Source organism: Lissotriton vulgaris, chromosome 12, assembly GCF_964263255.1.
Source record: "Lissotriton vulgaris chromosome 12, aLisVul1.2, whole genome shotgun sequence".
Taxonomy (NCBI): domain Eukaryota; kingdom Metazoa; phylum Chordata; class Amphibia; order Caudata; family Salamandridae; genus Lissotriton; species Lissotriton vulgaris.
Window position 1 is genome coordinate 389,101,128 of NC_141700.1, and position 23,675 is coordinate 389,124,802.

Genomic DNA, 23,675 nt, shown 5'->3' on the forward strand with positions numbered 1-23,675 from the left:
TTTGATAGTTTCTGTATGTGTGCTTGTCGGTGTGTGCGTGTCTGCGTGTATGAGAGTGTGAGCACATTTGTGTGTGCTTGTGCATGTCTGTGCATGTAATGATGTTTGCGTGCCCATGTATTTGGGTGTGTTTGTATTAGTGCATGAGATTTTATGTGTGCTTGTGTTCTTGGATGTTTTCTGTCTATATGCTTGTGTGCGTGGGTCAGTGCGCATATGAGAGTGTTTGCTCACATTTGTGTGTGCTTGTGCATGTCTGTGTGTGTGATGGTGTGTGCATGCCAGATACCTGACCTTAGGATGACCACCAGTGTACAGTACAGTCCCCTGCCTGACCCCAAGATGGCTTCCAAAGGGCCCCCTACACGTTGTTTTACTTCCCTGGGACAACAATTGCACATTGACCTATCCCCTAATCTGCCTACACATCAGGACTTGGAACCTGCGGAACTTACCCCAGACTGTGGAGTTTTGGCTGATGCCCGGTGGAGTTAATATATAGCTAAAGAGGAGATGGGTTGTGGAATACCCCCCTGCCGTCACCTACCCAGCCGGACCTTGTGCTGATTTTCCCCTCGTCTCTACGTCCTATCTTCTTCCTACCCCTTTACCCTGTCACGGTCTCCCGGCAGCCAGTAATCACTGCCTGCCTTTGTTGCGGTGTGGTGGGGGGTCGGGACGGTCGATAGCGGAAAACTACATTACCCGGCAGCACTTGTGGGTCAAGCATCACGTGACGTTCACGCAAAGCCAGAAACTAAATTTAATGACAACTACTGGATGCTGCGGCGTCGATAATTCTGGATCCGAGGTCTGGCTAACTTCTACGCTGTTTCTTCGTATCTTCGAGGCGGTAAGAGTGCATATGCACTGTTCTTCTGGATCGCCTATTTCATGCCCAGGCGACTTCGAAATCGTCCATTTCAGTGGATTTGGGGACTCGTTTTCTGTCTCATTATTAAAGGTGTTTAACACTGCCCTGTCATTGTTATCTTTGCTCAAACACTCCTCTGCTGGCAGAGACCTGATCCGGGGTCTTGTGCAGAGAGGCCTTTGTGTTTGCCTCCCACAATTTCGTGCTCTCCTCTGTTGGATGAGAACTGAGTACGAAGGTCTCGTGCGGAGGAGCCTTTGTTTGGTTTCTCTTATTTTCTGGCTCATGTGCTCCTCTGTTGGATGAGGTCGGAGGATGTCGATCTTGTTTATTGCAGTAAGAAAAGGTACTGCTAACAAACATTTGTAGACTTTACATCTGAAGTGTCCATTCAAGGGGAACTAACTATTGGATGTACTTTTGGCTTACGGAATAGATGACATTGTGATTGCATTCATTATTTCTCCCTATTGATAAAGAACTAGGAACAAGAGTTATTGCTCTTAGCTCAGGATTCTAATCCTCCTAAGCTGTTGCCTTTTGTTGTTTCTTTCATATATCTCTAGGAGAGAGGTCTGAGAGTGTATGTCACCACTGTTGTCTAGGCATCTACCTTCACTTCAACCGCATTCGTAGATGCAATAGGGAAAAGGAAACGTGATATAAAATGTGGTAATTCTACAGAAATACAGTTATGTGATGTTCTTATTTTCTTTTGTCTTGCAACCTTAGCATATTGAGGTGATCTTGCCACTGCCCTCTGAGTTCTTCTATGACCTAGGCTCCATTTATTTTGCTTTACAGGTGAGGGGTAAGAGTTGGTTAATGACATATTCTTTAATGCTGTGTGTCAACTGTCATCTGTAAACATTGTGCTCATGTGTCCTTATTCTCTCCTCCTCAGATCTCCCTCCCCGCAGTCCCTACCCTTTCCTTCCCCTGCTCGGTTACCTCAAAAGACTGTGTTGTTTCACAAAGCCAGACTTGGGGTTGTCCAGAGGTAGGCCCTTTATAGAGCATCAACACAGCCCTGAGGATTCGTATGGAGGAACCTGACCTACCCTATCCCCTTACCCTTCCTTGCTCCATTCACCTTGTCCCCTATGTTCTTTAAATGCTTTTCTTTATACTTATGTCACTTTTAACTGATGTAAATTGCAACATTATTGTTCCTCAAGTAAGGTGCTCCGATTCCTTGGGGTCTAGCCAGCGCTATATAATAACTCATTTGTTACATTTGTTCCCATTTAGTACTCTTTCTCTCTTTGTCTACTTCCCTGGCTCCTAGCTCCTATCCCCTCCCCTCTGAATCTCTCATCTTGCTTGCTAGTCTCCCTAGCCCCCTGTCCTTTGTGCCCTTTGACTAAGCACTCCTTCTCCCCTTGTTGGGGAAAGAACCCGCTGAGAGAGTCCACTGTACCAAGGTATAGTTTTACAGAGAGAAACGGCACAGTGATAGTTTTACAGAGAGAAACGGTACAGTGATAGTTTTACAGAGAGAAACGGTACAGTGATAGTTTTACAGAGAGAAACGGTAAAACGATAACAATAAGTTTGCCCCTTATATTCAGAGAGACAGTAGTTCATCAGTGCAGACGCCAAGGAATTGAAGATATAGGCAACCATGCTTTTATGAAACTGAAGTTTACCTATAAATAAAAGCAGGCAGGCGAGCATTTACTCTAAGCAAATTTCTTCCATTTATCAATAGGAGTCTATTTTCAGAAAACAAGTTCCCGTCTTCCCTACCTACCCAGGACAAATATCCACTGTGTATCCATGTACTTTGTCAATCCGGTGTTATCTATACTACTATTATAAAGAGAGAACTTGCACCTTTTGGCCAGGTAAACTGAGGAACCACACCGCCAATCTACACACCCGATACATCTATGGAAATGTCAGGGTGTGTAGATGGACATAGGCTATATAAATTTTAAAAAAAAGTAAATAAAAAAAATTAAGTTTGTAAACAAAGTAGTCCCCTGAAAGCAGGGCCAGCCGGGACCTAGTGCTGGCCGCAACGCGACGTGCGTGATGACTGCGATGCGACGTGCGTGATGACGACGAAGGAGAAGCGGCTGTGCAGTGAGGAGCGGCGGCACAGGTAAGGAAAGGGAAAGTTCAGTGCGAGACTGTGTGATGCAGGGGGAGGCAAGAAGGAGGCAGCAGTAAAGGAAAATGTCGGAGCGCGAGTGAGTCGGGGCGGGAGGGGAGCGGGAGTGAGTCTGGGAGGGGGGCGCGAGTGAGTCGGGCGGGAGGGGGGCACGAGTGAGTCGGGCGGGAGGGGGGCGCGAGTGAGTTGGGGCGGGAGGGAGCGCGAGTGAGTTGGGCGGGAGGGGAGCGTGAGTGAGTCAGGGCGGGAGGGGGGCGCAAGTGAGTCAGGGCGGGAGGGGGGCGCGAGTGAGTCGGGGCGGGAGGGGGGCACGAGTGAGTCGGGCGGGAGTGGGGTGCGAGTGAGTCAGGGCGGGAGGGGGGCGCGAGTGAGTTGGGGCGGGAGGGGGCGCGAGTGAGTCGGGGCGGGAGGGGGGCACGAGTGAGTCGGGGCGGGAGGGGGCGCGAGTGAGTCGGGGCGGGAGGGAGTCAGTGCGGGAGGGGGTCGGGCGGGAGCGGGTGTACTGCCCCCAGCCCCTTTCTGCCCCAGACAACACTGGGGCGGGCTGCTAGTAATCTATATAAAGGTATCCCATTTCTAAACTCAATTTACAAGGATCTAGAAAATAAGGGCGTGTTGTGCTATTAATAAATTAAATTTGAACTCATAACTGAATATATGAAATAAGGGTACTTGCAATCATAAGGAAAGAGGATATCAAGAGATAAACTGATGGCTTTTCGGTTATATCACCAATAACCACTGAATACAAGTACATGTAATCCCAATTACTAGAATGTATAAAATGGAACACTATGTAGTCTGTTTTGGGAAAATAATGATGTTATAAGCACTGATCATTAGAAGAGAAATTCTATCTATTTTAGAAAATATGTGTAGAAAATGTATAAATGATGAATTTATAGACATAAAATAAGAATTCTGCTGAGCAACTAGAATATTGAACAATAAAGTGGATAGGTTTTGCTTAAATCTGATTTTATGAGAATGTATAATTTGTATAGTTTGTAAATATTTGTTTTCTATGGAATTTTTATTTATTAGATTTTATCGTGGCTTTTTCCTGAAGAAGTCTTGTCAATACGCCGAAACGCGCGTCGAAAGAATATAACTGTATTATTGCCACTTTTTAAGTGTTATGAAGTATATCAAATATAGTGACACTTTTCTATTTTTATTTTTCTGTATACATGTTTTGTATTGATTAAAATATTGTATCTATCCTTGTTTAAGGACTTTTAAATAACCTACTAAAAATTAAAAATTGTAAACCTTTCCTTTTTTGATAATCTGTTTTTATTATTATGACAGTCATCTCTCTTCAATAACTGTTTTCCTATGGTAATTGATAATATATAGTTATTCTAATTTTGATATAGATTGGTGCTATACTATTTTAATTAATCTCTAGATTGCCTAGGAATGATAAAGCGCACTGATATATCCCTGTCCTAGGAATCATTGCATTCATGGTTCAGGGGGTCCTTGTTGTTCACACAAAAAAACACTGCGTCAAGGGAGCCACTCACAGCTGAGGTATGGTATGGCACCCCTTGCCAAAGCACTCCCTCTCCCCTTTTTGGGGAAGGATCCAGTATGTAGGCCTTGGAGTCTCAGAGACCCCTCTGAGAGAGTCCACTGCATAAAGGGAGCCTCCCGCTGTGAGAAGTTGGCCTGGTATATGATGTTCACTATTCTAGTGAGCACCTTGCACCAGTCCAAACAACACTTATGGTGATGGTTGTAAAGTCAACCTTATAGACCAGCTATCCTAGTGGTAACATGGACAAAGCAGTCTTAGGCTAAACTCAAGAGGGCATGTGAAGCCAGCTGTTTTACCATTTGTAACCCCTCTAATACCAAATGAAAGGACACCACACATGATATATATAAAATATATATGTTAATTATTACTAGACAAACCCTCTGAACTCTTTATGAGGTCAGAGGCCCAAGCACAATACAAGATATTCAATTAAAATACAATAAGTTGCACAAAATACAATAGAGCCCTAGGGGCACGCTAAACCATATACTAAAATAGTGGTATAAGGACCACTACACGGAAAGTGAATAGGCCTAGGGAATCGCTGGGCTACACTGAGCTACCAAGAGTTAGGAAGCAGGAGACCCACGGGATGCGTGTGCAGTGTCTAAACACACACACAGGTTACCATCGAGAATGAATGGGAACGTAAAAGATGGAAACTAGTTCTTTTAGGGCACTTCTGACTGGACTCGTGAAAGTTACTTGAAACCTAGACAGTTGGATAGTCAATACCCACAGGAGCACCGAAGTACTCGCGTTACCTCACCCACAGGAAGTGGGTGCATAGGTGTCAAAGTGTGTTGGGTTTCGTCGTCGAATCCCATGGAGCCTGGAAGAAAGATGCTGCAGGCGACCAGGAGAGAAGTGTCCGGGTGGATCCAAGGGTGGATCGAAGATGAAGAGAACCTGAAAGCAGAGGGGAAAGAGTCTGGGTCACTAGCCAGTGACCAGGTAGGAACCAGGCGATGTTGTGAAGCAATCAGGTGCTGTTGTGAAGCTTGTCTCTGTAGCCACGTGGACCAGAAGGCGTCGACGACAACCAGGAGTCAGGCACGGACTGTCCCACAAAGGCTCTCGCTGTCGGCCATGTCAGCTTCATGGTTTGGAGTCAACAAGCCTTGGCAAAGGCAACTGACACAGGAAACAAAGTTGGCTTCTTACTCAGACCAGCAAGGTCTGAGGGGCTGCTTCTTTTGAGGGAAGCAAGGGCCAGTCTGGAGCAACCAGACCAATGGTGTACATTCAAATGTTTGTCATCAAGATGGCCACTAGCCAACAGGCAAGTGACCGGGCAGACGCGTCAAGCAGGGAAATGCAAAAGGGCCCCACGCAGAACTCGTGGAGTGTGCAGGGCTGATCTTTGGTGCAGATGATGCTCGGGGCTGGGGCTTCTCAATCCCCAATGCACAGCTTCAAGGGTGCCTCGGGTGCTGCACAGTTAGCAAGTCGTACACTTTTCAAGATGTCTGGTCTCACGTCTTGCGTCACCTCTACCGGTATCAGCTCTGCTGGGACTGTGGATCGGGCTGTTTGGATGTCTGGAAGTCTGGTTCTTGTCAGGCTCTGTGCTTGGGCTCCAGCAGGAGCGTCGACAAAGCAAGCCATCGATCGCTGGATGGTGCCTGCTTGTGCACTGTGGTCACTCCTTGACCACAAGGGAGATTCTTCAGTCGTCTTCTTGCAAAGTAGATCGTCGAAGGTCCAGAGTTTCATCTCAGAGTTTCAGTCAGGATTAATCTAAAGTCTTGGGACTCAGCTCCTACGAATATACCAAATTTAGGGGCTGGATTACCTGCTAGGTCCCTCCTATGGGTGGGACCAGGGAAGGGGGTGGTTACACCCATTTCCCTTTGTCCAGTTTCATGCCGGAGCTGGGGCTGGAGTGCCCCAGCACCGGTTTGAACTTGTCTATGCATGGGACACCTTGTGTGCCCCAAGCAGTGTCTCATTTCTTTCAGCCCTCCCGGTCCCAATACAGAAATGCCTGTCTGGGGTGGTGCTAGCACCTCCAAAGGCAGGAAACCTATTGTCAAGCCTCCCTCGCTGGAAGGACTCGCAGCAGCAGGAGGTCAGACTTGTGTCTGTGGCAGCAGCATCCATTTTGTGATGCTGAGGCTCTGGTTAACTTAAACCGGGAATAGTAGGAACAACATGTCTTTTCCCTCTAGAAGGGTGAAATGCTACCCCCGTCGCCAGAACTGGTGAGGGGGTAGTATTCCAAATCGCATGACACCTTACTCGACATGTTTTGATAAAGCTAAACCAGAGTTAGCATTTAACCGCGAGGTTCATAATGCACTTAAGAGTATATGGTATAGCGATATCCTAGAACAGCTATAAGGACATGGTTCCGAAAGCTGCAGACAGGCTCAGCTCATGCTAGAGCACCATCTCACATAAAACCAAGCACTCTGCCTCCAGGATTGTTAAGGCCTACCATAGGAGTGACTTATATGTGTATATGTGTCTAGATATAAGGTTAGATATAGGTATAGTATATCTAAGCAAGGGGTGATTACACAACCTTGCCCCAGCTGAGTGATCAGCCAGTTGTGTCAATGTGAGTGGCCAGCCAGGGTGGCATAATACATGCTGCAGCCCCTGGTAGGCCTTGGATGCACCTATGCCCTGGGTACCTATAGGACACTGTACAGGGGCTCATAAGGTGACCCAGAATCCAATTGGTAATGCTCCTAAAGTACATTGTAGTGAATTTAGAGAGAGAGCAGCTGGGCTGTTGATTAGCAGGCCCACAGCCACCTTAAGTCGAAAACCAGTGTAGCAAAAAGCAAAAAGTGGGGTGACCATAGGAAAGCAGACCCTACTCTCCTACACCCCCCCCCCCCCGAACAAAGGGACATTAGACTAACCTTGACCAGTTGTGCAGTTGTGTCTTCATGTTCTAAGTGGAAGTACCTAGAGAGACCATCTGCATTGCCATGGTCAGTCCCTGGTCTGTGCTCCACTGTAAAGTCCATCCCCTGTAGGGCAATGGACCACCTGAGCAGTTTGGGATTTCCACCCTTCATCCGATCTATTCACAAGAGATGTTTATGGTTGGTCTGAATCTTGAAGTGAGGGCCAAATAAGTATGGTCGCAACTTCTTCAGGGTCCACACCACAGCAAAGACCTCCTTCTCAATGGCTGACCAACTTTTCTCTCTAGGGGTCAGCCTTCTGCTAATAAAAGCAATGGGCTGGTCTTGATCATCTACATTAAGTTGTGAAAGCACAGCTCCCACCCCCAACTCAGAAGCATCTGTTTGGACAATAAACTCTTTGGAGTAGTCAGGACTCTTTAAGATAGGTGCAGAGCACATGGCCTTCTTCAAGTCATCAAATACCTTTTGACAGCTTACTGTCCACTGAACCTTCTTTGGCATCTTCTTGGAAGTCAAGTCATTAAGAGGTGTCACAATGGACCCATAGATCTTAACAAACGTTCTGTAGTACCCAGACAGGCTCAATAAAGCTCTGACCTGTGTCTGGGTGGTTGGAGGAGCCCTGTCCCTGATGGTCTGGATCTTACTCTTCAGTGGTTGAACCTGACCCCCACCTACAAGGTGGCCCAGGTACACAACCTTACTCTGCCCTATATGGCACTTTGTTGCCTTGATAGTTAGGCATGCCTTCTGCAGGGCCTCCAAAACCTTCTTCAGGTGGATCAGGGGATCCTCCCAGGTAGAGCTGAAGACAGCAATATCACTAGATAAGCTGCACAAAAGTCATCCAACCCAGTGAAGACTTGGTTCACCAACCTTTGGAAAGTGGCAGGTGCATTCTTCAAGCCAAAGGGCATCACCACAAATTGGTAATGACCTCCTGGGGTTGAGAAAGCAGTTTTGGCCTTGGACTCCTCAGCTAACCTGATTTGCAATAACCAGCTGCCAAATCAAATGTGCTCAAAGACTTGGCAGAAGCCAATCTGTCAATGAGCTCATCTGCTCTTGGAATTGGGTGAGCATCTGTCCTAGTGACAGCATTGAGACCTCTGTAGTCCACACAGAACCTCATCTCTCTCTTACCATCTTGGGTGTGAGGTTTTGGTACAAGGACTACTGGGCTGGCCCATGGGCTCTCTGATGGATCAATTACTCCCAGTTCCAGCATTTTCCGCACCTCAGTCTTTATACAGTCCCTGACATGGTCAGGTTGCCTGTGGATGTTACTCTTCATAGGCAGACTGTCACCAGTGTCCACCTCATGGGTTCACCGTTTAGTCTGACTAGGTGTTAATGAAAACATATGCCTAAAAGACTGTAGAACTTGTCTACTGTCCTGTTGCTGCTGGCCAGTGAGGCTGCCAGCTAAGGCCACACCATCAACTGAACCATCATCAGAATTCTGGGTCAACAGGTCTGGGAGAGGGTCACTCTCTTCTTCTTGCCCCTCATCTGTAGCCATGAGCAAGCCCTTGTCTACCCTGTCAACATATGCTTTAAGTCTGTTGACATGGATCACCCTGTGGGGGCTCCTTGGAGTTCCTAGGTCCACCAAGTAGGTGACCTCTCCCTTTTTCTCAACAATGATGTGGGGTCCAGACCATTTGTCCTAGAGTGCTGCTGGGGCCACTGGCTCCAACAACCACACCTTCTGTCCTGGCTGATACTCAGTCAGCACAGCCTTTTGGTCATGCCAAGCTTTTTGAAGTTCTTGGCTAGCCTCAAGCTTTTTAGAAGCCTTCTTCATATACTCAGCCATCCTGATGCGGAGACCAAGTACATAGTCCACTATGTCTTTTTTAGGCCTTTTGAGAGGTAACTCCCATCCTTCCTTCACTAGACATAGGGGTCCCCTTACAGGATGTCCAAACAAAAGTTCAAAAGGGCTGTAGCCAACCCCCTTCTGTTGGACCTCTCTGTAAGCAAACAGAAGGCAGGGTAGAAGGATCTCCCATCTTCGCCTAAGCTTTTCAGGTAAACCCTTGATCATACCCTTCAAGGTCTTGTTGAACTTTTCAACAAGCCCATTACACTGTTAATGGTAGGGAGTAGTGAATTTATAATTTACACCTCACTCTTTCCACATTGCAGTCAAATATCCTGACATGAAGTTTGCACCTCTGTCGGATACTACCTCCTTTGGAAAGCCCACTCTTGAGAACACTCCCAGGAGGGCTCTTGCCACAACATGAGCTGTTGTGGTCCTTAGGGGAATAGCCTCTGGATACCTGGTGGCATGATCCACTACCACCAGTATAAATCTGTGCCCAGATGCTGTTTGGGGGTCCATTGGTCCAACAATGTCTATCCCAACTCTTTCAAAGAGTACCCTCACCACAGGTAGTGGTATCAGGGGGGCCTTTGTGGTGCCACCTGCTTTGCCCCTGGCTTGGCAGGTTACACAGGAGTGACTAAACTCCTTAGTATCTTCTGACATATTGGGCCAGTGAAAGTGAGGGACAAGCCTGTCCCAAGTCTTGTGCTGGCCCAAGTGTCCTGCTAAATGAATATCATGGGCTAAGGTAAGAAAGAAACCCCTAAAGGTCTGATGTATAACCAACCTCCTGGAAGCACCAGGCTTGGGGTCTCTAGCCTCAGAATAAAGGAGTCCTTCATCCCAGTACACTTTGTGGGTACCTGTAGCATTCCCAGCAGCCTCAGAAGCAGCTTGCTGTCTGAGGGGTTCAAGAGAGGAACAGTCTAACAGTGCCTGCCTCAAGTCTGACCCTGTCCCAAGAAACTCAACCTGGTCAGGTTCAAGCTCTTCTGGGATAGTTCCCTTAGGGGTCTCAAAATCAGCTTCCTATGAAGGCTGATCTTTACTTGTAGGCAGGGGGGAAGGCACTGCCTTGACCCTACTGCTCTTTCTTTTGGGAGGCACTTGGTCCATAGTTTCAGGATCCAAGGCCGCCTGTTCAGTGAGGCACTTTTAGGCCTGTGACCTGGTCACAGCAAGGACATTTGATGATATACCTAACATCTCAGCATGAGTCCTATACTCCACTTCTGACCATTGTGAGGATTCATGGTCATTGCCCAACAGACATTCAACGGGGAGATATGCACTTACCACAACTCTTTTGAGGCCAGTTACCCCTCCCCAGGAGAAATTAACAATTGCCACACTATGTGTAGTGGTGACATTGCTAGAATTGGTCACCAGGTAATTATCACCCAGTTCAATCTGACCAGGGTCCACAAAGTTAGGTGTCACCATTGTGACACTGGCACATGTGTCCCTGTATGCTTGAGCCACTTTGTTATTTATCAAAGGTGTCTGCCTGTACTTGCCCAGAGTACTGGGACTCACAGTAGAGGACATAGCCATGTCCACATCACAGACAAGAACAGCCTGAGTTGGTATTCTGACTAGGCCAGAATCAATCTCAGTTCCCAGGGTTAACCCTACTATAGCCTTGGGTTGAGAACTACCACTGCCAGCTGAACTAGGGGGTGCAGTTGCCTTAGGGGCAGCAGTGGTAGGGGCTGAATCTTTCTTGGTGCAGTCACTGGTCCAGTGACTAGTGGATTTACATACATTACACCAAGGTTTTCTTTGGCCATCTTTCTTCTTCTTCTTGGAAGTTTGAGACCCCCCTCATTGGACTTTTGGGTCCCTGTAGAAGACTTCTGGTCTTTTTGTTTCTGCTCCCCACCCTTCTTGTCTGCCTTTTTCTGATCACCACCTTGGACCTGGGGTTTTTCTGGTTAACCCTGGTTCTGACCCACTTATCTGCCCTACTTCCCAATTCTTGGGGAGAGGTCAGATCTGAGTCAATCAGGTATTGATGCAACAACTGGTTCTGACAAATGTTAAGTACGGTATTTGCTCTCTCATGATCAAATTATACAATCCCGTATAGTGCTTAACTTTACTTCCCAACAACCAGCCTTCCAGAGCCTTAGTGGCACAATCAACAAAATCAGTCCAGTCCGGAGTCTGTGTCTTCTGGGTATCTCTGAACATTAACCTGTATTGGTCAGTCGTTAAGCCAAACCCATCAATCAGAGCACTCTTCAGGACAGAGTAGTTGTTAGCATCCTCATCACTAACTGTGAGGAGCTTATCTCTACCTTTTTCTGAAAAGGAAAGCCACAAGATTGCTGACCACTGACTTTGGGGTACCTGCTGTACTTTGCAGGCCCTCTCCAAAGCAGTTATCCATTTGTGGATGTCATCCCCAATTATGTAGGGGGGCACAATCTTCTCAGGTTTGTATTTTCATATGTCCTGTCTTTATCCTCAGGAATACAGCTAACACCTAGGAAAGCAGACCCTACTCTCCTACACCCGCAACTGAGATAGGGAAGTGATACCACTTCTCCTGGGATCACAGCTTACTGGACTTTGGACGTTGCTTTGACTCGTCTACCGGTTTGTGTCCCCCTCGCCCTTCCCCTTCTCTTTCCATGCGGTGTCCTTGACCCTCCCCTCCTCTTTCCCACCTGTCAACTTCCCCAGCTCCTTCCCCCTCCCCTGAATCTTTCCCCCTGCATGCTTTTCCCCTTATGCATATGTGCTTATTGTTTATCTCGGGCTTACAAGTAACTATGCCATGTTCTAATAACTGTGTAACCTTTGTAACGATGTAACCTGTAACTATGATCTGATGCTCATGTAAAGCGCTCTGATACCTCTGGGTCTAGCCAGCGCCATATAAACCTTTAAAATAAAAAAAATAAAAAATAAAATGAAAATAGTATGAAGCCATCTGGGAAAACTGTGAAGCCAAATCTTAAATGAGATTGGACTTTAGAATGGACTCTCTGCTTCAGTGTTGTTTTGCTGCGATTGAAGTTGAGGGCTCTTCAGCTTTGTGTTGACTTCTTGCTGCTCACGATGAACTCCTCTTCTGAAATTTGGAAAAATATAAAAGGGGGTAAAAAATGACCATGTATGATTGTTGGCAGCATTGCGAAGAGCTGTAAAATACTGCTCACCTACTGTTATAACAACACTTCAGTCCATGCAATATATGGCTATTCTTGGAAACCGGAACAATATCTGTTGTAGTAGTCTGTACCTCTAAAGGGACTTTCTGGCAGGGAATTCTTGCTGCTGCCACTGATGTAGACGGTACTCCGGCTTCCTTCTGCTTGAACAGCAGTTAGAGACGTTTTCTATTAGTTTTATGATGATATAACATGAACGCCAACCCACATGAGTCCAAAAAATATCTCCCACCACAATCTACCCCTTGCTCAGAATAAACTTCTGGAAAAGAAGATTCAAGAGGAGGAGTGGGTGTATACTTCCTATTCATTTTATTAACAGTATATTATCCAATGATATTCCTTACTTACACTGTCATGTGATATTTTCAGATTGTGCATTGCACTAGTTTGACAACAGTTTTTAATTCCTCGTGCGTTTGGGTAACAATGCGTAGATTGATTGGTATTTGGTAGTTATGTTCTATTTGTTAGTTTAGATGTTGAGTTATTTTTGAAACTGTTCTTTTTTATAAATGTTATTAAAATAAAGTATACCAATATGTTACTAAACAGCTAGACACAAACTTTGTGTAAAATATGTCTATAAATCTGTTTTTTACTTGGTCATTTGTATTCGTGACTACTGATGTCATTGCGATTTCTGGTGTTCCTGTGAAGAAGGGAAATACATTTTTGATTTACTTATTTTGACAAATGAAAAAGGGGGAAAAGTTATATTAGTATCTTACTAAATAGCTACACTGAAACACTATGTAAAATATATCTATATATGTGTTTTAAACTTACTTAAAACCACCCGGTATTTGTAGTCTGTCCTTGGCAATGGTACTCATAGAATCATACAGGCGCTACCTGTGCATTCATCAAGGGTGTTCTATCTCCATCACTCTTCAAACGCACCTCCTGGCATAGTACTTTTTGGGGGATGAAGTCCCCTTGTCTTTTGAGCGTATTTGGAGGCCAGGTATCCCTCTTGTTACCTCCAGCAAGTTCCACACAGTCAGTTTGCTAATAGGTTTTCCCAGGCCACACCCCCTTTCTGCACCACTTTGCAAATACTTCTTCTGGCCCACTACTGGTTGGGGAATAAAGTTGTCTTGGAAGCTAATGGACCTTGGGAACCAAGAAGCCCTCCTGATACTTTATATAAGTCCTACTCAGCTAGATTTCTGAGAACTGGTCAGATCCCCTTCCCCTTTCCACACCATTCTGCAAAGACCATTGCTACTTAAACAAACATGGAAAATCACTGAAAAAAACAAAGGTTACAGGAAAGTATAAGTTAGTAATTAGCAATTAAAAAAACATAGAAATTTACTGAAAAAATAAATGCTTACAGGGCTGTTATAGTTAGGAAATAGGATTTTAAAAAACATAGATATTCACTGTAAAAACAAAGGTTACAGGGACGTAAATGTTAGGCTGATATTTCACTCATACAAAACCAGAGAAATTCAGCTGTTCTAGTTAGCTGAGCTAACTCTAACTCTCGCCCCTGCAATGCGCTGCTTATGAGCTCACATATTATATCACTCATGACATGGTCAGTGACATCAATGGTGACATCACCACTGTTACTGTTCCCTTTCCCTTGAGTTTGCTATCTGTTTCTGCTCCTCCCCGCCCTACCCCATCAACTTGCTTCTGCTGGAGTGGGAACAGCGGGATTAAAAATCACGGTTTACCGGCTTCAGGGCTAACCCCTCTGCCACTCATTTCTCTTTTGTGAGATGGATCTTTGCTGTTGTTTTTCAGAAGATCAGGAACTCTGCCTAACTTAAATTACAAACACAGTCACTAATCTATTTTCAGTCTATAATGAGAGTTTGGCATGAGTTAAAGTGTTTTATTAAATAAATCTTTTAGTGGTAATCCTAATCATCAATATATGAACAGAAATCAAAAATAAATATTAGTTCATCAGATCATATAACGAATGCATTATGCATTTTCCATAAGGGAAAAAATGCCTACTATAAGAATCAGGTGAAAATGGAGTCAGTCCGAACCCATAAAGAGTTCTAGTTCGTGAGAGTGAGATAAGTATGAAGCTTTAGAATGGAAGTCAGCTCAAATAGATACAAATATATCTAGGCAGAACTTTCCAGAAGGAGAGGTGCAGGAAACGCATTAGAGTCTCAAAGCAGCGTGAATTACGGTCTGGGTAAATGAGACTGGACAAGTGTCCCGAAAATAAATGGTGGTGGTCTACTCTAGGAACATGCACTAATATAGGCAACACATTTTATCAATGTTGCAGCTTTCAGTCTTCTTCCTTCATTAGCCAGTCAATCGGCGCTCAACACTTTCATGGGAACAGGATTACTCTTCATTTTCTATCAACAGCAATGGTAAATTTGCACATAAAGTGCAACGATTCGAAGTTCATGAGAGCAATTTTGCCATTCAGGTCAATTTTCCCACTTATAGACTACATCCCTAACCTTCTAATATCAAGTTTCTTCCCAATATTCTATGTAGAAGTTGAAACACTAATCGAATGAAAAAGAAAACATTTAACTCAACATCAACTCATATTCTTTATAAAGGCTGCATCTTTCTATATGGGCCTGAATATGACTTTGATGCAGTTGCACCGGTTCTCTGCAGGCACGGCTGGGCCAAAGCCACACAAGGACCTACAACCTGATTACGAGTTCAAATAATGCAGGCAGACAGTCCTTTTTTTCTTTCCCTTGGTGGTGCCAGAAAAACAGACAACGTCCATACCATGCTGGTACTGGGGGTGCAAGCAGACAGGGGGGCATATGTTGTGCCTCCCTGAATTCATCCCCATGGCAGGGGGGAAATAGTGGCCCTATAGGGCCCCCTTTGTTCCTCCACCACCAGCCTTTTCATGTTGAGGAGCCTGCCATTAAACGGCCCGCAGTTTAGGGAACTCGTTATATGCTCTGCAGCACTGCGCCAGTCCCGCCTAGCATGTTACTTTGGGCCTCAGCTGCACCAGCATCATGGAACGGAGGTTCACTGGCGCAGGTGGAGGTCCACCCCTGTACAACTTTGAGAGTCGTAATTTAGCGGACGGTGGACCTACACTGCTGTGCCACCTCGTAATCAAGCCCTAAAGTCTAATCAGTGACCTGTGTGTTGCAACATTCTGTGGAAAAATGTTAAAACAGTTATGCACCTTTTATTTATTATGAAAAACGTGTTCATGGAAAGGGGAAGCAATAAACATTTTATGTGCATTCAGCTTTTCTAGTCACCTCAGCTTGTGAAGCAAATTTGCTTTAGCCATTTGAGGTCTGGTATGATTAAAAGTTAATGTGTTAAAGTGTATTGCTGTATTAAGAATCTCTTTTCATTGGATGACGGAATAAAAGAAGAAGTCTGAAGAAACTTATTCATTTTACTATTTTGAACGTGGAGTTGATAATTGAGTGCTTGGTGAATTCTTTGTGATGATTAAAAGTTAGTGCTTACTACTATTTATGCATTTTAAGCACATTAGTTTAATTAAAGCTTACACATTAATTCTGCACATTATTATAAACTCTATTATTTGCTTATTCTTTTTAAAATCATGCCTACACTCCCAGCTTTAAATTTCCACATTTAAAGGATAGGCAAATGCGCAAGTGCCAGAAACACATTTGCGCTAAGAGAATAAATTTGTTTTCACACTCGATGCAGAAAACGAAGTGCACAACATAAATAACAAACCATGAGAGATTCGGTTTTGCCTGATACTCTGCCCTCATCTTCTTGACAAACAATTTTCATAGAGAATTGTCACTCTGCATTGAGAGGAAAGCATGTGGTGTGATGGGCAGAGCTGCCAACTTTGGAGCTGAGGAACCAGTTTTAAATGTTGGCATCAGCTCAACATCCTGTGATTCTGGGCAAATCACTTAGAGCCTGATTATAATCTTGGGGGATGGAATACTCCATCACAAACTGATGAATATCCTGTCCACCGTATTACAGGTTCCATAGGATTTAATGGACTTGTAATACTGCGGTTAGGATATCGGTCACGTTTGTGACGGAGTAACCCTGTCGACCAAGATCGCAATGAGGCCCTTAATCTCCCCATGCTTATAGATAAAAAATGAATGTGTCCTTGTGTAAAGTGCTACAATACCTGGTATTCTGGTAGAGTTTGTGCTATATAAAACTGCAAAAAAATAATCCTTGTCTCTTTTTTAAGGTTATATCCCTGCCAGTTCAAGCAGTAACTACAAGGCATACAAATGCCTTTTATGAACTTAAATACGTTTTGAAGTTTGCTTGATTTTTAGTGAAGATAAATAGGCTTTATTTTCCTGCAGTAAGAAAAAGTTTGGCTCTTATGGCCTCACACATCCAACACATTTCTGCATCCCAGCTCATGTAAGGCCAAGGAGAATTCCGTTTTTAGAAATGGTGATTGTGAGCTCAGTGATAAAAGGAGTTCACCCTAGAACCTGGATCCCTGTTAGAGGTCTCTTTCTGGATCTGGATCAGCAGAGAGTCCTAGGCCTTCAGCTACAAGAAACAACAAAGATGAGCAACATGAAGAAAAAAAGGACAAGCATTGGCACAATCAATTCGTTTATGCATACATATTTGCATTGTCAATGTTTTTTGGCATGTTTCAGAGCAATGCAGGCTGCTGCTCAACATTCCATAAACTAAGCAAAAAAAGTACTATGATGCAGTCAAGACTGGCTGCATCATAGCACATCATTTTTATTTACTTTAAGCCATGTTGCACAGCAGCCTGCCTGCTCTGCAGGATATAGAGAGAAAAAAACACATTCACAACGCCAATAGGTCTTGCATAGAAGAAACCTATTGGCTTTGCCGAATGTTAGCTCATTTATAATGGCATGGGTGCAGCAGCTCCCCCAATACTAAAGTTTTACAAAAGCAATGACGAAACTAAGAGCATTACAAAGGCAAAAGGCTGCCAGCCAAAGCCAGAGATATTGACTTTATCAATGCTTGTTTTATCATCTGGCCTATGTGTTGTGATGTCATTAACTGGCAAAATAGCAGTGTGTATTATATCTCTTTCAGCCCTCATCAGCCGGGATAGCTTGACTCCAGTGGCATGAAGAGCACGGGACCCACGTCTGGGCATACCCGTCCCACTCAGGGTGGCAAATGCTAAAACAACAAATAGTGTTTTAGGTCGAGCCTAGCGCAGCGCGCATGCGCTGCTGTATGGGGAGGCTTCTTGTAAGAACTCCCAACTTCCTACAGACTTCTCCATGTGATTTTTTCACACCCACACAGTTTATTGGCCATTGTGTGTGGCTTTCAAAAGTGAAAGCACGCAAATGGCCAAAGGCAGGGGTTTATCCTGCCTTTTCTGTAAACATTCACTCTCATGGCCTGTGGGTCTCGGGAACAAGCAGAGCGAGCAGCGGCGCGCAGTGTGCCAGCTACATTCCAGTATCAGGTTAATAATTAACCCAGCGCAGTCGCTTTCACTTTCACGACCGCGCATGTCTGCGCTTAATTTCCTTGCATGTCCGCACTTGAGAACGATATGTTAATGGAAGTTTATTTTTCACAGAAAGGGTACCATGTTTGCATTTAGAGAGGGGTATATCATTTATAGAGAGGTATATTTGGAGGTTTTTATTTTTACTGGGGAAGGATTGTAATCATGGAAAGATGACCATGTTTGCACTTATGAATAGATATATTTAGAGGGTGTTATTTTCGCAGGGGGTGTGTGCACTTGAGGTCACTCGTTAGCGAGGGCGCATGTTTGCACTCAAGAAGGATATGTTTTTGGGGGGACACTACACAGGATGGGGTGCATGTGTTGTTCATATCCATTTGTTAACCTCTTGGATAGGGGAGAGAGAAGCGTTTGTCTTTGGGTCATAATGGGTCTGGGGTCCTTGGCACATTTTTATGGGCACGTTTACTTTCTGGAAAACATTTTTATGGAGGTGATGTATTTTACGGAAGATGGGGCCATGTTGTGCAATGCTGCACTGTACTTGTCTGGTTTGAGGAGGCACTGCTATGCTTCGAATTTTCAGCCTCTCTCCGCCAAGTTCGCTCTGAGCTCCACAGCCTGTTTAAGCCGGTCTGGGTGACTCAGGAACGCTCTTTTTCCCCCCTCTCCACACCCCCTATAGTAAGTGATCACCCATAAATAGTTCCTATTCCTTTTGAGACCTCTGAGCCGCCCCCTCGCACTACTAACCTCCTTTTGGTATTGTTGTTTATCTAATACTTGCTTCTGCTGACATCACCTAGCAGTTCACTTGTAAGGGAGGGAGGTGGTGAGGGGTGCTGGAGGAGTGTCCTATTCTGATCAGCAATTGTGCGCAAGGTAAGAGCCGCTCTCCATCCTTGCTGCCACCCTATAGCTACTCAAACCCCCCCACCCCACCGCAAACACTTTAATCCATGGGCACATATAGCGAAAGGTGCCTTCCAAACAGGACAGCCTGGAGTTCAGCTACAAACCTCCTAGGTACCAAACCATCGCCAGTTCTCAAAGCACACGTCTCTCTGAACGGATTACATTCCCGGGTACTTTATAAAGCGCGCTGTGATTCTGCCTTGTTCTTCAAACAGGTCTCACAGATATGTGGTACTGGTTTGAAGCATGGAGTTCATGGAAAGATCCCAGATGCTAAATGATGCTCGGAGTGATTCTGTGCCATGTTCTGTAGCACTGCACTCCATTTCCCAGCGAAGTTCACAAACAATCTGCCCCTGTTACAGCTGCAGACTGGGGGCAGCGTTAAATGAATGAAATGTACAGCGCCCTCGCACCCCTGCCCCATGCACTGCAGCTCTGTGACCACCCCTGTGCATCGTGAATAGTAGCAGGGCAACCCTCACTCTTTTGCGTACACACAATACATACATACATTCAGTATAGACAAGCGTCCCAGAAACAGCGTGTACAGAAGGGTAGAAGTTCCTTACATTACTTAATGACTGCCTTTTTATAGTAAAGCCATTTTTGTCTGCCCCTATTAGTTTTAATTCTGTTGTTTAACCTGTATATTTGTTTAGCCATGTACAGCTGTGCTGTGCAGTATGGCTAAAAGTAAAGAAAGAAAAGTGGTATGATGTGGCCAGTGCTGACCGCACCATAGCACTTTTTAGGTCGAGACCTGCGAAAGCTGCGCTTGCGCAGTCGCAGGGAGAGATCTATGTTGACAGTGTGGGGGCTTGAATCCGCCCCTCTTCTCCATTGGCTGGCTTCCTAAACGGAGGCCAGCCATTGGAGGAGAGGGGCATCACTCCGTTTAAGCCCCGTTTTTTTTTGATTGAGGGGTGTATTTTTTACTTTCTTTCTGTTTTCTTTCTCTCCTCTTCCCATTGGCTGGCAAGAGGAGAGAACGAAAAACACGCCCCTCAATCCCAAAATGATGCTGCCTTCCTCCTTGGCATTTATGCTTAGCCTTGGAGGAAGATGGTGGTGATCAGCCGGAACTCGCTTGTTCTGTGTGTTCCGAGCGTCCATTCCTATCAAGTGAGTGTAAAGTCGCTAACCCACGGATACTGGCTTGTTAATGAAGTAGTGTATATTTCAGATATGAATTAGTAGCTTGTGGTTTCTTTTCAAATTCGAGTTTGCGCTATATAAAATTATTTGAGATGGGCGTTGTATTCTTATCTTGGGAGTTGGCGTATACAGTCCAAAAGCTTTCGAACAGTGACCATGTTAGACGTAGCTCAATGAATTCAAGTGCTATTGGGTGGGATTTAATCAGGCAGTTGTATCCTTTTTTTGTTTCCACTTCTCTGGCCTTCCAGTCCGCCTCTTGAAGATTGTCTTCTGCAGGCTTTGCTGAGGCAGAGTTTACGGAGTCAGGTACGTTCAGCATGGGCTATCCCCTCTGCATCTATGCCTGGCAAGGTAAGAGTGGAACTCTGTGGCACTGCTGGTTTTTGACACAATTGTTTCACTTTGGCTACTTTTACAATGTTGTGTTTTATTATTGTTTACATTACGTCTTTTTGCTATACAATTGCATTTACGGTTTGTTTCAGCTGTTGCACTCACTCTGGCTGCCACATGCATCTAATACATTTATTGGACATTGGGTTTATAGATTAAGCTACCGACATTCTGCAGCCTGCCGTACGGCTGCTTCGAGGCAAAACACCACATCGGCCCCACCCCACGCACACAGAATACACACCAAGGTGGCTTGGGGTCTGGTCCAACGACAGAGACACAAATCCAACAGGCTGAAGACACACTCGCATTTCACCACAACCCCGAATTAGCATTTCAGGGTTTTTACATTTTAGACAGTTATGTGCTATGTTTATTTGGGCGTAGATAGTATGAAAGTTGCTTGTTTTTCCAAACAAGAAACGTTATTTATTTTTTTAAACAGAAAGTGAAACCCTGCACAGACTCTTCTGCTGTCTGTATACACAGCACATAATATATTTCAGTTTGAACTTTCAGTGATCATGCCAGGCACTGCAATCAGCATATTTTGACTACAGAGGTTGAGAGTTTTGAACTACTGTCTGCAGGGTTCTGGGGCCCCAGCTTTCACTAGGGGTCAGACCTTCTTTACATGTCATGCACAAGACACTTCAAAGGGCGTGATGAAGAGCCGGCATCATGTATGACGTCTGTGGTTCATCACAATTACGTCACACGCTCAATAACATGAAACCACTGTGGAATTTGGGCTTTGAAACCGCTGCTTTTATGAGAAAAAAAAATCAACCCATGCGCCGCCCCCCCCCCCCTTTCTGTAAATAAGCACGGGTGTGTACTTACATGTACATGTATGTGCATTACATGATTATAAACATTCCTTCTTGGGCACAGGCACACATCTGCACGAGTTCTGATGTGCGCCATTGAGGAGGTAGCTAGGTGGATAAAGATGAGTCGCGGGGCAATAGGGCAAATAGGATGATTGATAATGGGATAAGGCAATGGGGATACTGGTGTAAGCTTGAGGGCCCACGTGAGTGGCATTGAGAGATAAGGGCTTTGGTCTTGAGCACACAGCAGAATGTACACTGTTATGCACCATGCATGCTTTGAGGTGAATGCATTAATACTGCATATTCACAATAATACTAGTCAGTCTTATTTATCTATGACGTCTCAATCCTAACAGGATCCTATACTTTATTCTTCCTATGATGACCAGATCGTATGTGGCTCTGTGTGTGTGTGGCTCTGTGTGTGTGTTGCTCTGTGTATGTGTGGCTGTATGTGTGGCTGTGTGTGTGTGTGGCTGCGTGTGTGTGTGTGTGGCTGTGTGTGTCTGTGTGGCTGTGTATGTGTGTGTGTGGCTGTGTGTGTGCGTGTGTGTGTGTGTGTGTGTGTGTGTGTGGCTCTGTGTGTGTGTGGCTGTGTGTGTGTGTTTTTGAAACATAAGTAAAACGTGTTGTTATTTGTAATGTCAATAGCTCAAACTCAGGTAAATACGCAACCTATTGCATTGCAAATCCAATAGGTCTCACATTTGCGAGAGATTAAGCTATTGGCATTGTAAATGACAATGCCATTTATTTATCTGTTTTCAAAACCAACACATAAATAAAAATATTGTCATTTACAATGCAAATAGCTCTAACTATGCAAAGGCGAGACCGCAATGCTTGTTTCTTTGGCGATTACTGGATTGTATTAGAGAGGCTCTTTCCCTGTAGCAAACATGCCTCTTTCTTACACGTATTCGGGTGCATACATAGGCAGGTTCATTATTTGCGCAACCTTGAAGTAATGCTTCTGGGCATTGTACCAGACCATGAGGTGCAGAAATACGTATGACTTCATCTTTCAAAACAGTCTGCTAAAAGCATGCATAAATACCCATATTTGCATACATACAGGAAAATAAATTGCTTGGACCCAAGTTTGTAGCGTATCACCATAAATGCCCCTACAGATCTAAGAAACTCAATCGTTTTGATCCCTTGGTCAGTGAAATATAGCGCTGCAAATAGAACATTCTTCAGGGCTGCTTTTAGCTCCCAGTCCATTTATAACTTGATTTCCTAAGTGGCAAATTGCTAATGCTCCCATACCAGTGACCGAGAGAATATGTAAATATAGAATTGGTTAAAAAAGATTTGCAAATGCTTTGCGATCATGTAAAATATTTTAGTACCGATACACTTAAAATAAGAAAGGCTGGGGGCACCAAAATCTATTTTCGAAATAAAAGTATTAATTTTAGAGAGGCGCTTTCGAAAAGTAAGGAGGCTTGTAAGATGTAGGTGAAAGTTAATACGATATTTGAGAAAAGGATAATGTCAATATTCTTTAAACGTGTATACTCCGAGAATCTGATATACTTTCACTTACCTGCTATGTCCAATTGGAAAATAGGATATACTACTGCATATAAATTATTTGGGACTTTTTATGGTGAGTGCCACCGACAGGCCATCTGTGGTGGTTCAACCGACAGACAGGCCATCGGTCCGACCACTGCATTACAATGTAGGTGGTCAGACTGCAGAAGTCGGGTGAAAGATCACTGCCTCCAATAGGATCTTAGGGGCTCATTACGATGGTGGAGAGACCACCACCGCCCGCCCAGCGTGGCGGTCCCTCCTCCATCTGGCATCTATTTCCCCCTGCCACGTTAGGATGGCAGGGGGATTGTGCCACAAGCATGGCAGGCGCAAAGAGCGCCTGCCACACTTACACCACAGGCAACCGTTGCGATTGCCTGGTGGAGCGGTTCTGACTGGGGACTTGGTGACAGTGCCTAGCAGGCACTGCCCGCCCGATCACGATGCTGGTGTCCGCCAGCCTTTCTATGGCGGCTGAACCACCATGGAAAGGCTGGCGGAGGCTGGCTTTGGGGGGACAGTTACGGGCGCCCACTGGGGGGCAGTTGTGGCCTGGGGGGTACCTATGGTACCTTCAACATTTCCATGCACAAGGTGGCAGGCACTGCGTGGTGTCTGCCAAGTTGTGCAGGGAAATGCACAGCATGGCCACTTAACATTGTAGTGGGTGCTGCAGCTAGCAGCACCCGCTGCAATGTTAACTTGCCAGATGCCATCGCGGCGGTGGTGGTTGCATCATAATTAGGGGTGCGGGACCGCCGCATCACAGGCAGGCAGTCCTGTTCCTGCTACGATAGCGGGTGGATAATCGGCCCCTAAGATCCCTTTGGGGCGGTGGTCAGAATCTATTCCCTTCCATGGTGGTGGAGGTGCCTGCACAGGCACCACTTTAGGGATTACAATGTCCCTTTCAGGCAACCTTTCATGGCGGCCAGACCACCATGAAAAAGCTGTCAGAAACATACTTTGGGG